The following is a 15446-nucleotide window of genomic DNA, read 5'->3' on the forward strand; positions in this document are numbered from 1 at the left end:
CACCACCCCTACCCCCCTCCAACGCCGCCCCCCCCATCTCTCGCAACGTCGCAACCCCCCCCAACGCCGGGTCCCCCCCCCCTCAACGCCGGGTCCCCCCCCCTCAACGCCGGGGGTAGGGGTGGTGGGGAGGGGGGTAGGGGTGGTGGGGAAGGGGTAGGGGCGTTGGAGGGAGGTAGGGGTGGTGAGGGGGGGGCGACGGTGCGTTGGCCCCGGGCATCCGTCGCCCCCTCTCTGCACGCCGCTGCCCCCAACCCCCCCCCGATGCCGCAACCCCCCCCGATGCCGCAACCCCCCTCCCGATGCCGCAACCCCCCCCCCCCGATGCCGCAACCCCCCCTCCGATGCCGCAACCCCCCCCCGATGCCGCAACCCCCCCCGATGCCGCAACCCCCCCGATGCCGCAACCCCCCCGATGCCGCAACCCCCCCGATGCCGCAACCCCCCCCGATGCCGCAACCCCCCCCGATGCCGCAACCCACCACCTCCCCATGCCGCAACCCACCCCCCCATGCCGCAACCCACCCCCCCCGATGCCGCAACCCACCCCCCCCCATGCCGCAACCCACACCCCCCCCCCTCCCCACACTGAACGGCGTCAACCATCATCAATGGTTGACGCCGTTTTAAAGCAACTGTGATTTTCGCCGACGTGACCCGTGGCCACGTCGGCGGGACTTCGGCCCATCCGGGCCGGAGATTTGTGCAAACAAAAATATAATGAAATCCCGCCGGCGCCAGCTGTTTTCAGAGGCTGCCGGCGGGATTTGCACAGCGCCGGTTTTTGGCCGGTCAGAGAATTAAAAAGCTTGCGGGAGCGGGATTAACGCCGCTGCCGGCCGATTCTCCAACCCTGCGTGGGGTCGGAGAATTTCGCCCTATATTTCCTCTAGTGGGAGAGTCTGGAACTAGGGATCACTGTTTAAACATAAAGGGTGGGATTCTCCTTTCCGGGGACTAAGTTCCCGCGCTCGCCCGAAAACCGACGCCAGAGAATACGGCAGCCGGCGTCGGGGGGCCGGGCGGGATTCACGCCACGTCACGCTTAAGGAGTTGCCCACTTAAAACAAACATGTGGAGGATCTATTTCTCTCAGAGGGCCAAGAGTATTTGTAATTCTTGTCTTCAAAAGACGGTGGAAGCAGAGTTCTTTGAATATTTCTAAGGCAGAGGTAGATGAATTCTCGATAAGCAAGGGAGTGAAAGGATATTGGGGGGAAGGAAGAATGTGGGGTTGATGTTACAATGAGATCAGCCGTGAACTTATTGAATAGCAGAGTTGAGTTGCCAATCCTGCCCCTAATTCCTATATCTAGAATGAACTCATAATTCTTTACCTTAGAAACAAGAGTCTAATCAATCGCTTGTGCCAAGCTTTGCAGTTGCCAAAAGCACACTTCTTACCATGTGATTTTGTTTAAAGCGACGCACTTGGGGTGTGGGAATTGAGAATGGTTGTGGAGCTTAAAGGGCTGCAACAGCTATTTAAAGGGGTTATGTATTGTTTGCTGATCAGGCCTGAAATACCTGCATCTACGTAGTGCCTTTCAAAACCACAGGATATCCCATGTTTCATGAATGAATAAACAAATTGCTGGAAAGGAAGATTGGCTTACTCGAGTCTCCATAATTCTCCGCCTAGGAGAAAAAAAAACTTGGATGAGGCAGTCCACTGTTTAACACACAAATTACAAGAGAGAGTGGATGAGTGAAAAATGTTGCAGCTGATATAAGGCGAGGCATCCTTCTTGCTCCCAAATAGATGGGTGATGTGACCATCAATTCACAAGACACGTGATTGGAAGTGAACAGTGGTTTTAATAGTCTTACAACTGAGCCTGCCTGCAACGAGATGAACTGGCAGCAGGCTCACAGCTGCAGATCTTTATACTTCCAGTTAGTGGGAGGAGCCATGGGCGGAAACATGGGCGGAGCCAAGGGTGGAGCCCACTACAAACTCCTCATCTCCCCCTATGGGCAGAGCCGCGCAACTGCTCGTATACCGAGCTTACAAAGACACAACACATACAATATAACACAGTGTGAATTACTAGGATTGTGATTCAGCACATTCACCCCCTGTAAACAATCAAGTCCAGCCGGGGTGATGAGTCTACAAATTGAGTCGATCAGTGGTTGAGACGTCCTCTGAGATCTACGAAGCACCGGGGTTGCAGCCTCTTCTGGTGGCTGGGTGGTGGCAGTCGCCGAGGGTACCATGGCGGACTCCGGGGGTGATTCGGTCCGAGCTTCGTACCCGACTGGTTCGACTGGTGATGGGGAGCGCCGGAAATCCATAGGCGCGGGGGGCGCGGAGCACGGGCAGTGAACCTGCAGGCGTGGGGGCGCCGTTCGCAGGGTGTTGGGTGGGGGTAGTGTGAGGGGCACCTCGGCGGTAGTACTGTCGGAGTTGGATCCTGCAGGCGCCAGGTCCCGGAGGGAAACAGTGTCCTGACGGCCGTCAGGGTACTCGATGAACACGTATTGGGGGTTCGAGTGGAGTAGGAGCACTCTCTCCACGAGTGGGTCAGTTTTGTGGGTCTGGACGTGCTTCCGGAGGAGAACCGGGCCCGGTGTCTTCAACCATGCGGGGAGCGAAACCCCCATGGTAGTGCCCCAGATCTGAGTGTACGAAGCTCTCGGTGCTCCCGGAGTCAAAGAGGCACGGTTGATTTTAACTGTCATCGTTGAGTTGTGCAGGTGTTTCGGACGCGACTGGTCCAACGTGACCGCGCTGTGTTGCGGATAGTTGGCGGCTCGATCAGCTGTGCTGGAGTGGCCCCGTGATGACTGCCCTCTGAGTTCGTAGTATTCGAGGTGAGTTTCAGAGTTTAAAGAGGGTGGATCCCAAGATGGCCGCCCCCGTGGATCGCACGTGGCGGGCAGCGAGGAAGATGGCACCCAAGATGGCGGCCCCCATGAGTCGCACGTGGCCGGCCATGTGGAGGGGGGTTGCCAAGATGGCAGCCCCCATGAATCGCACCTGTCTGGTGGGGACGGAGTCGGAGTACAGGCCGCAGCATTTCGGGGCCTGCGGGCCTGTGAGTTTTGGAAACGAGTGCTCTGGGCTGTGGGAGAGTTTGGAGAGGGGGATTTATTCGCCAGGCAGACCCGGGCATAGTGTCCTTTGCAACCGCAGCTGCTGCAGGTCGCGTTGCGGGCCGGGCAGTACCGACGTGGGTGCTGGGGCTGTCCGCAAAAATGGCACAATGGGGCTGCATTGTGTGTGGGTGGCCGCGCGGCGCAGGCCTGGGGCAGTCGCTGGTCGGGGGCCCAGGATGGGGTCGCTTGGCCCGCGGGGAACGAGGTGAGGCTGCGGAACGAGACTTCCATGGTAGTAGCCAATTCTACAGTGTCCCCCAAGTTCTGGGCCCCTTTTTCAAGCAACCGCTGGCGCACATAGTTTGACCTGAGCCCTGCCACGTACACATCTCTGACAGCGAGCTCCATATGCTGTTCGGCTGTTACAGCTTGGTAATTACAGTCCTGAGCTAAAGCTTTTAAATCCCGCAGGAATTCATCTAACGACTCCCCGGGGCGCTGGCGGCGGGTCGTAAAAATGTGGCGCGCGTAGACCTCGTTGATGGGCCTCACATACATTCGATCTAGTATGGCTAGGGCCTCCATACACGAGGTAATACTGTTAAGTTGAGTAGAGATACGGTGGTTCACCCTTGCGTGCAGTAGGCTGAATTTCTGCTCCTCTGTAGTTTCTGATGTGCTTGATTCAGCCAGGTAGGCCTTGAAATATCTGAGCCAGTGTTGAAAGATTTCTTTCGCCTCTGCAGCCTGCGGGTCGAGTTCTAGTCGATCAGGTTTGAGGGCTGATTCCATAGTCGTTTTCTTCAAGTTTTCTAAGACTGTTAAATTTATGTGACCATCAATTCACAAAACACGTGGTTGGAAGTGAACTGTGGTTTTAATAGTCTTACAACTGAGCCTGCCTGTGAAGAGATGAACTGGCAGCAGGCTCACAACTGCAGATCTTTATACTTCCAGTTAGTGGGAGGAGCCATGGGCGGAACCAAGGGTGGAGCCCAGTACAAACTCCTCATCTCCCCGATGGGCAGAGCCACGCAACTGCTCGTATAACGAGTTTACAGAGACACAACACACACAATATAACACAGTGTGAATTACGAGGATTGTGATTCACCACAATGGGCAAAGTACGCTTTCCACAGAAGTTTCCTTTCACTCTTGTACCATGACTGAGTTTGATGCTGAGACCTCAGAAAACAGCTGCTAAAGCTTCACACTCTACCCAGAGTGTAACAAGGAGCAGGAACAGAAACAGGCCATCCAGTCCAACCAGTCCCCATGCTGCTGTTTATGCTCCACTTGAGTCTCTTCCCATCTTTTCATATCTTAGTCTGTTTACCTCTCCTCCCTTCTCCCTCATCTGCTTGTTTATCTTCCCCTAAAACCAAAACCTAGAACTATTGCCACATTTCTATTTGGAAAGGACAATTTTCCTCATCTATGGAGCAGAGTTTTCATTTTATTTCCTGCGTCATCTGTCTTTTCAGAAACAAGATGATTGACCATTTGTTCCAGCTCCCACACATCCTTCAGAAACTCCTATGATTTAGTAATGTTTTTGCCCTTGCTCCAGTTCCCCCTCTTGTAAATCAAACTTTCAGCTAGCTTTCTGCTTCATTTTGTTGATTCAGGGACAATCTAGATGCAGGAATGCGGACACTCGTGTCACACCCAATGCACTTTCAAGCTTCCAGTTTCATAACACTACAGCTTTGCTTGCAGGACAGACAGCATGCAACAGATTGGAACAAGCCTGAAAAGGAACGTTGTGCAATTTGAAGAGATAAAGTTGCTTTGAGTGCAGGCCATGCTGGATATCCTGGAGCAGGGAACAGCATGGGGGTGAGCTAGAGTGTTACCTGATGCTTAAAACTAATACCCTCCCTTTTTTCAGTTATTCTTTCTCAATCATTCACTAGCAAGCATTTCATAGAATTTACAGTGCAGAAGGAGGCCATTCGACCCATCGAGTCTGCACCGGCTCTTGGAAAGAGCACACTACCCACGGTCAACACCTCCACCTTATCCCCATAACCCAGTAACCCCACCCAACACCAAGGGCAAATTTGGACACTAAGGACAATTTATCATGGCCAATCCACCTAACCTGCACATCTTTGGACTGTGGGAGGAAACCGGAGCACCCGGAGGAAACCCACGCATACACGGGGAGGTTGTACTGACTCCGCACAGACAGTGACCCAGCGGGGAATCGAACCTGGGACCCTGTTGCTGTGAAGCAATTGTGCTAACCACAATGCTACCGTGCATGCACTCCATCAGATTACTATTACACCTAACATCTGCATTGACACCTCCAGTGACAGATCATTCGCAAAGCGGATATGTCTCCCAGGAATGCTCACATTCTGACATAGAAAAGTCTTCAGTTCCAGTCTCCAAAAAGGCTGTCTTGGTCGACTTGAACATGCTGGGGAATTGGATGAGGAAAGCCGTTTTGCAAGCTTCACTGCTTTTATCATTAGCACAGATCAACGGACATGCTGATGCTGTGCCCAGCACTAAGGGAATGATTGGAGCAGGCATGGGCTGCTGTTTCTCAAAGCAAAACTACATTCAAGTCATCCAGTTTCTCTTCTCACATTTTACTTTGTCCCACAATCATCAGAATATTGAATGACTGAGTACTGGTGCTTCTACAGATTAATTCATAGCTCTTTCATTCCGAGGCTGAGGCACGGTAGCCTTGTGGATAGCACAATCGCTTCACAGCTCCAGGGTCCCAGGTTCGATTCCCGGCTGGGTCACTGTCTGTGCGGAGTCTGCACGTCCTCCCCGTGTGTGCGTGGGTTTCCTCCGGGTGCTCCGGTTTCCTCCCACAGTCCAAAGATGTGCAAGTTAGGTGGATTGGACTTGATAAAATTGCCCTTAGTGTCCAAAATTGCCCTTAGTGTTGGGTGGGGTTACTGGGTTATGGGGATAGGGTGGAGGTGTTAACCTTGGGTAGGGTGCTCTTTCCAGGAGCCGATGGGCCAAATGGCCTCCTTCTGCACTGTAAATTCTATGAAATCTATGAAAATAATCGGCGGAAATCTCCGTTCCTGAGACGCCTTGTTGACGCCGGAACAGATTTTGTGGACTTCCACGACAGCAAAAGCGGCGCTGGACCTGGACCGATTCAATGATTGTTGAGAGGCTAACAAAGGGGCCACGTGGAACACAATTGATTCAAATGAGAAACAGTTCGGGATTCGGCGGTTTCGCGATTAACACTCAGGAGGTTGACAAGCTGCAGCTGCACACACACTGCATTCCACACACACGCACCATCCCGGCCAATAAGATGGCAGCGAGCAGTGTGGCACCAAGATTCACTGATGCTGAGCTTGATACCCTCCAGGACGCGGTAGAGTAGATGCAGGCCACGCTATATCCTGGCCCAGGAAGGAGGCTGCCAGTCACCAGTGTATGCTGTGCCTGGGTGCAGAGGTGGTCAGCGCCACCAGCAACAACGTCTGAACCGAACTGCCAGAAGAAACTGCACTACCTCCTCAGGGCAGCCAGGATGAGTAGGCAGCACTGTGCTCCGAGCACTAACCCCATCCCACATACCCATAACATCGACATCTCCCCCCCCTCCCCCACCCACCCAGAGGACGTCCGAATTCCTACCCTGCTCCACATGCCGGCACCCATATTGGCTGCCATGGCAGGATGCGCTGCCCATTGAGGCCACCAGCTATCCATCTCTGAGTAAGAGAGACACCGCTGAGTTGTGGTTCCACGTGCCATGCATGTCAACTCCCCCCCCCCCCCAACACCACCCCCATACTACCCTCACCCTCATCCCTACCACCCTCAACCCACCACCCTACTCCCCCACCTAGGCCCATGATCTAATCATGCATCTTGTCTTGTGTCTTGCAGGACCTGCCGCTGATGGGGCAGATCCTTCTGGTGTTCCCTAGCCCCCAGCCAGTGTCGCAGCCACAGCCACAGCCCACCCCCCGTGCGCCGAGCAGTGATGACGACAGCAGCACAGACAGCAGCTCTCGACAAGAGACCCAAGACACCCAGGGGCTCGAGTCCATGGATGACACTGATTTCCCGACACAGATGTCTCCACCACCCTCCACCATCCCGGAGACACTCACCGCGGCTGGGCACTTTAGCAAAGAGGCTCCTTTGACACCCTCTTGTGCGCACCACACAGGTGCTCCGGTACAATCAGATGGCGGTTAGAACTCCTGAGGGGACGGACGGTTTGAGAGCGGCCTGACACCTGGGACCAGCTGCCATCCGGATGGATTTCGGGCTTCTGGAATGGACAGTCCCATCTATAGTGGAGATGCAGAGGCAGAACCAGGGACTACATGAAGGATTGTTGGCGACCATCCTGCACCTGCAGGTGCAGTTGGAGGAGTCAAACGGCGTGCAGCAGCAGGAGATGGTGCCGACTATGCGTGCCACCCAACACAGCATGGGTGGCGTCTGCAGTGGAGGCATTGGGGGCGAGAGTGGCAGCTATCAGCATGTCCAAGGCCTGGGGAATTCTGTGTCGGCGCTGGCCAGGGCCCAAGACAGGGTTGCCTCCTCACAGGCAACCATGTCCCAGAGCCACCTGGAAATTGCAATGGTGCTCCTGAGCATTGCCCAGTCACAGCAGGCCATAGCTGGGAACGTCGGCAGCATTGCCCAGGAACTGACCAACGTGGCGCAGACACAGAGGGCCCAGGCCCAGAAGGAGATGGTGCTTCACTGTCTGATGTGACACAGACCCAGAAGGTGGTGGCACAGTCACAGCATGATGTGGTGCACACCCAAACGGCAGGCCACAAGCATGCAGCCCCTGGTTGAGACTAGAGTGGGCCTCCAGGACTGGCAGTGTCAGGTGGTGGGGGAGCCTGAAAAGATACCTCCACTTGCAACCTAATCCCATGGAGTAGCCCGGGGGCCAACGGGCATCCCAAGCGAGGCTGGGCTGGGGCTCAGTTCACATTGAAATAGATGTATTGATCCAGGGGCATAAAGGGCCTCCATAGTGTTGCGGGTGCACCTGTGCATCGAGCTCTGTGACATCCCAGACAGGCGACTGGAAGGACCGCGTGGCGTAAAGGTTTAGGGTGATCGTCATGTTGAAGGTCACCGGGTGCCAGTGTCCTCCCCCTTCCCTCGCGGTGCCATGTGTTCTATGATTTGGCAGATATGTCGCACTGTCTCCCTGCTCAGTTGGAGTCTTCGACGGCATGCCCGGTCTGGCAGATCCTCAAACGACAAGCTCTGCCGGTACGCATAAGGTGGCATGCGGCATCTCCATTGAACCTCCTCCTCCTCGGCCTGTTGGGCTGCCTCCTGTTTTTCTGGGGAATGCTCTGCTGCTGCATGCTCACCTGCTGTAGCATCCTCCTCCTTGAGCAGCTCCAGCTCGTACAGCTGCAGGACATCCCCCAGGGCTGCGGCGACCTGCTGGAAGACCACCATTGGGCTGCTTGAATTCCAATATCCATTGTCTGCAGTGGGTGAAAGGCCGACATGTTAGCATGGTGCGTACCCCCATGCCAAACATGGTCCAACGGGCTACATGATGCCCCTGGTTGGCACTGTGGAGTCTGTTCCCACATGCCCCCCCCCCCCCTAATCCCCACACCACTGGCCCTGTTGTTGCCCGGCACCATGGGAACTCTGGACCTGGCGCCCATCCCTGCTGCCAGGGGTACTGTCGGCTAGTGCTACCCTTTCCAATGGGACGCTCCATGGGCCCTGCCCGGCGCCTCCGTAGGGGTTATTATGGGCCATGCAATACTCCACCTGCAAGTGCCAGCTGGTTGGGTGGGAGGGGGTGGTGTTATGGCAGAGGGTGGTATGCGGAAGTGGTGGGGTGGAAGGTAGGGGCTAGGTTGCTGGGGTGGATAGGTCGTATAGGCCATATGGCCGGTGTCACTCTACAGAACCAGGGGTCAAGGTGGGTGGTCAGTGGGGTGCGCAGCAGGGTGAACTTGCAGGCCATGGAAACGGCGGTCCGTGCCTGGACACTGCCTTAGTCATGTGGGTGGGGCCATCACGGTCCGTTCCCCCATCACCACATTTCTGGCACTAACCTCAATGGTGAAGGTTTTCACAAGAAAGTGATTCAGAAAAAAAAAGTTAAGATGCCATTTTAATTCACGGCCCTGTAATTCAACAATCAGCACATTAGCATCTCCCTTTCCTGTCATGTTATGCAAACATGCAACCAATGGATAATCAGAATTGAACACAACCAATGAGTAATCACGACACGCAGAGGTGGCCTCACCACAAGGGGGCATGACACGAACACTATAAAAGGGACAAGACACACACACTCGGCCTCTTCCACAGACACCTAGAGAGTAAGACAGGGTTGATCAGCAGCAGCATCACACCCGAGCACGTGGCTTAGAGCAAACTGGTACACTTAGACTGAGTTACTACAGTTAGATTAGCAGAGTGTCAAACTTATTTAAGAACTGTGTTAATAGTTCAATAAAACCGTTGAACTAATTTCATTGTCTGGAGCATCCTTTCGTAAAGCCTACATCCAGTAGCAGTTTATGTTACACGAAGTAACATAACACAACATTTCCAAAGATCAAACTGTGAAGAAGAATTGTGAACAGTGTGTACAGCACCATCTAGTGGTTTTTCTTTTCTTGGACGACAATCAGCTACCGTTTTGTTTGTTCCATTATGTCTCTCTTTCAGTGCTTCAATGTACAACTTATTTAATTATCAAATGCTATTGCCAACCCAGTATGTGATTCTAACATACTCTGATTTTTCAGTTCCAGCACAGCATCAGCCTCACTTCCATTTGCATCACAGTGACATAAGGCAATAAACTTTCATCATGTTAACGTAATTTAATTTATTTTAACGTCTGTTGTCCTCAGAGGCTGTGCTTTCACTCCGTTCAGTTACATCAGCAGTTAATGACACGCAACAAAGAATATTAACGATCCAATGTATCGAGTCCAAATTTATCAAGTCTCTCTCCTAAGTTTAACCACGATCAAACATAGTAAATAAGAACATAAGAGCATATAAAGTAGAAATAGGAGTAGACCATATGGCTTCTCAAGCCTACTCTGATATTCAGTCAAATCATGGTAAATCTGACCTTTGCCTCAATCCCAAAACCCTTGACTCCCCTGTCATTCGAAAATCTGTCTCAGCCTTGAATAAATTCAATGACACAACCTCTGCCTTCCTCTTGGGTAGAGAATTCAGAAGATATTTAACACTCTGAGAAGAAATTCCTCCTCATCTCCATCTTAAATGGGAAACCTCTTATTCTCAAATCATGGACGTAATTTTACCTTTTTCCTGCAGAGTAGGTCAGAGGGCGGGAAAAGAGACGTTGAAGCTGCCCGCCCCAACGGCAGCTTTCTCCACTGTATCGTTGGGGAGATAGAATATAAAATTGGAAGGGGCGGGTCCCACAAGATCTCTCCACATCAAAAACATTGGTCGCGATTCTCCGCTGCCCACGACGGGTCGGAGAATAGCGGGAGGGCCTTCCCGACATTTTTCCCGACCTCCCGCTATTCTCCCCCCCCAACCCCCCCCCCCCCCCCACGGCCGCCCCAGGACACGAATCGCTGCTCGACGTTTTTTTACGGCGAACAGCGATTCTCCCCTAGCCGATGGGTCGAGTTCCCAGGCTTTTACGGCCATTTTCATGAATGCAAACACACCTGCTCTCACCGTTCGTGAAAACGGCCGCAAAGTGCCGTTCCCGACAACCACGGCACCGATTGGCACGGCCGTGCCAAGGGTGGCATGGGCCCGCGATCGGTGGGCACCGATCGCGGGCAGCGGGTCCGAAACCCACGCACTATTTGTTCCTCCGCCGCCCCGCAGGATCAGTCCGCGGGGCGGCTGAGGGGCATGACGGCCCGTGCATGCGCGGGTATGACGCATATGCGTGATGATGTCATCTGTGCATGCGCGGGTTGGAGCCGTCCAATCCGCGCATGCACGGCTGACGTCATCGTGCGCGTCAGCCGCCGTGACCCTTGGCGCGCGGGCTTAGCGACGGTCGCTAAGCCTGCGATGCCGTGCTTCGCGGGGCCGCGCTGCTAGCCCCGACCGGGGTGGGAGAATCGGGTCCCGGGAGGGGGCGCGGAGGCTGCCGTGAAACACGGCCAGTTTCACGGCAGCCTTTACGACTCTCCACATTTGCGGAGAATCGCGCCCCCTTTGTCTTTTAAAAGATTGGGTCTCAATTTTTAAAGGCCGCCCTGATGCACCAATGTTCAAATGGAACCCCCCCCCCCCCCTGTCGGCACTGCCCCCAGCACTTTCCCTGGCACTGCCAGCCAGGTGCATGATGTATGAGACCAGTCATAATTCACGTCGATGTGGCCTTACACCAATATGGACGGATAATCTAATGAGGTGGAATTATCGGGCGCAGAGGCCTGATAATACATTCAAATCTCGGGAATGGGGTTACCAACATTGAATGTCTGGATTCTCATCACGGCACTGGAGGTGGGTAGGGGTGATTGCGATGAGACTTCAGCTGACACAAAATGCAATTTCGGCCTATCCCGAGATTTTCCGCTCTCGTCACCAAACCCGCCTGAGAAGAACGGGAATGGAAAATCTCGGCCGATGACCCCTAGTTTTAAACGGGTGATTCCTTTATTCTTGTACTCGATTGAAATGTGTATTAGTTGCCCTTTTTCCAAAAATTAATTCTTTTCTCTTTTATTCTTATTTTCTCACCTCTCCTTTACCTCTACTGCCCTGATCTCGAGTTTCCGCACTTCTTTTTTCTTAATATGCTCAATGCTCACCTTTTCTCTTTAATTTTCATATCTTTAATCCCTCCACCTTCTCTTTGTTTCCTCTACTCCATGCTCATCTGCTTCTCTCTTTTCCTCATCTAATCCTATTGCATTACTGTTTCCTGCTTTTGGTCTCCTCTTGTTTATCCTCAATCTCTTACCTTTCACTTATCTCTATTTCTTTTCAGTCTGTGTTGTAAACTTTTTCCTCACTTTCCTTCACATCTCCTTATCTCTCCATCTTTTCTTCTCTTTCCTTTCTTTCACTTTTGCTTTCCCCTTCACCTTTGCCTCTCTTTTTCCAGTCTTTCAGCCATGAGTAGTTCACAGCTTGTTCCTTCATCCTCTTTACTTCTCTTTACATACTGACTTCTCTTTACATATGTCCATCAATTCTTTCCTCATTTTCTCCACCATTACTCCTCCACTTATATATTTTTAGTCCAATTCCTCATTATATTTTTCTTTACACTGCACTCTCCTTTTCTCCCTCATTTTCCTCCAGCTTTGAGTATTTTCTGCATTGTATCTTCCCCGTCTCTAGATTCCTCACCTTTCCGCCATCACTCCATTTTCCTTGATCTCCTCTCCTTCATTTCTCCTTTCCCACTCTCCATCGCCTCTGCTTTGGTTTCCTATCCTTTCTCTTTGTTTCTTCCCACCTCCTCTCCTCTTTATCTCCCACTAACTTTCTGCTCTTTCCTTTTACTCATCCTATCTGACTTTACCTTGATCTCTGCTCCTCACTTTTCCTCATCCTCACCTTCCACATTGCAATGAGATGCGGCTGACATGCTAGTGGGGTGCTGCACTGTTAAATGAACTGGTTTTAGGGTGAGGTTTTTAAACCAAAGCACCATTTTCTTGAGCAGCTGAATGGAACCCATGATAGTGAGCTGGAGTAGAGCAGGGGAGTTACCTGGTGAATATTTATCCCCCAACCTGTATCGCAAAGAAAATTAGCTGGTCATTGTCACATTACTGTTTGTGGAAATTTGCTGAGTGCCGTTTGGCTGCTGAGTTATACTTTCAAAGAATTTCATGCTAAAGAGCACTCTGAAATGTCCAATAATCATGAAAGGTGCTGTATGAAAGCACATCTTTCTTTCTTCATCACATTGGTCACTTCTCTTGCATGAGGTCTCCAACTTCACACTTCCCTTTTACACTTAACCTCAATATCGCTCCATTTTCTTTTTGTCCTCGTTGGTTCAGCCCAACACTGATTTCCTCTCCACCTCAACCTTTTGCTTTGTTCTTTTACATAGAACATAGAACATAGAACATAGAACACTACAGCGCAGTACGGGCCCTTCGGCCCTCGATGTTGCGCCGACCTGTGAAACCATCTGAAGCCTATCTGACCTACACTATTCCATTTTCATCCATATGTCTATCCAGTGACCACTTAAATGCCCTTAAAGTTGGCGAGTCTACTACTGTTGCAGGCAGGGCGTTCCACACCCCTACTACTCTCTGAGTAAAGAAACTGCCTCTGATATCTGTCCTATATCTATCACCCCTCAATTTAAAGCTATGTCCCCTCGTGTTGGTCATCACCATCCGAGGAAAAAGACTCTCACTGTCCACCCTATCTAACCCTCTGACTATCTTATATGTCTCTATTAAGTCACCTCTCAGCCTTCTCCTCTCTAACGAAAACAACCTCAATTCCCTGAGCCTTTCCTTGTAAGACCTTCCCTCCATACCAGGCAACATCCTAGTAAATCTCCTCTGAACCCTTTCCAAAGCTTCCACATCCTTCCTATAATGTGGTGACCAGAGCTGCACGCAGTACTCCAGGTGCGGCCGCACCAGAGTTATGTACAGCTGCAGCATGACCTTGTGGTTCCGAAACTCAATCCCCCTGCTTATAAAGGCTAGCACACTATATGCCTTCTTAACAGCCCTATTAACCTGGGTGGCAACTTTCAGGGATTTATGTACCTGGATGCCGAGATCTCTCTGTTCATCTACACTACCAAGAATCTTGCCATTAGCCCAGTACTCTGCATTCCTGTTACTCCTTCCAAAGTGAACCACCTCACACTTTTCCGCATTAAACTCCATCTGCCACCTCTCAGCCCAGCTCTGCAGCTTATCTATGTCCCTCTGTATCCTATAACATCCTTCAGCACTATCCACAACTCCACCGACCTTCGTGTCATCTGCAAATTTACTAACCCATCCTTCTACACCCTCTTCCAGGTCATTTATAAAAATGACAAACAGCAGTGGCCCCAAAACAGATCCTTGCGGTACACCACTAGTAACTGAACTCCAGGATGAACATTTGCCATCAACCACCACCCTCTGTCTTCTTTCAGCTAACCAATTACTGATCCAAATCACCTTCAATTCCATACTTCCTTATTTTCTGCAATAGCCTACCGTGGGGAACCTTATCAAACGCCTTACTGAAATCCATATACACCACATCAACAGCTTTACCCTGATCCACCTGTTTGGTCACCTTCTCAAAAAACTCAATAAGGTTTGTGAGGCATGACCTACCCTTCACAAAACCGTGTTGACTATCGCTAATCAACTTGTTCTTTTCAAGATATTATAAACCCTATCTCTTATAACTTTTCCAACATTTTACCCACAACCGAAGTAAGGCTCACAGGTCTATAATTACCAGGGTTGTCTCTACTCCCCTTCTTGAACAAGGGGACAACATTTGCTATCCTCCAGTCTTCCGGCACTATTCCTGTCGACAAAGACGACATAAAGATCAAGGACAAAGGCTCTGCAATCTCCTCCCTGGCTTCCCAGAGAATCCTAGGATAAATCCCATCTGGCCCAGGGGACTTATCTATTTTGACATTTTCCAAAATTGCTAACACCTCCTCCTTTTGAACCTCAATTCCATCTAGCCTGGTCGACTGAACCTGAGTGTTCTCCTCGACAACATTGTCTTTCTCCAGTGTAAACACTGACGAAAAATATCCATTTAACGCTTCCATCCATTTAACGCTTCCCCTATCTCCTCTGATTCCACACACAACTTTCCACTACTATCCTTGATTGGGCTTAATCTTACTCGAGTCATTCTTTTGTTCCTGATATACCTATAGAAAGCCTTAGGGTTTTCCTTGATCCTATCCGCCAACGACTTTTCGTGTCCTCTCCTCGCTCTTCTTAACTCTCCCTTTAGGTCCTTCCTGGCCAACTTGTAACTCTCAAGTGCCCTAACTGAGCCTTCATGTCTCATCCTAACATAAGCCTTCTTCTTCCTCTTGACAAGTGCTTTAACTTCCTTAGTAAACCACGGTTCCCTTGCTCGACAACTTGCTCCCTGCCTGACAGGTACATACTTATCAAGGACACGCAGTAGCTGTTCCTTGAAAAAGCTCCACATTTCGATTGTACCCATCCCCTGCAGTTTCCTTCCCCATCCTATACATCCTAAATCTTGCCGAATAGCATCATAATTGCCTTTCCCCCAGCTATAATTCTTGCCTTGCGGTATATACCTATCCCTGCCCATTGCTAAAGTAAACATAACCGAGTTGTGATCACTATCACCAAAGTGCTCACCTACATCTAAATCTAACACCTGGCCGGGTTCATTACCCAGTATCAAATCCAATGTGGCCTCGCCCCTTGTTGGCCTGTCTACATACT

Source organism: Scyliorhinus canicula, chromosome 2, assembly GCF_902713615.1.
Source record: "Scyliorhinus canicula chromosome 2, sScyCan1.1, whole genome shotgun sequence".
NCBI classification, from domain to species: domain Eukaryota; kingdom Metazoa; phylum Chordata; class Chondrichthyes; order Carcharhiniformes; family Scyliorhinidae; genus Scyliorhinus; species Scyliorhinus canicula.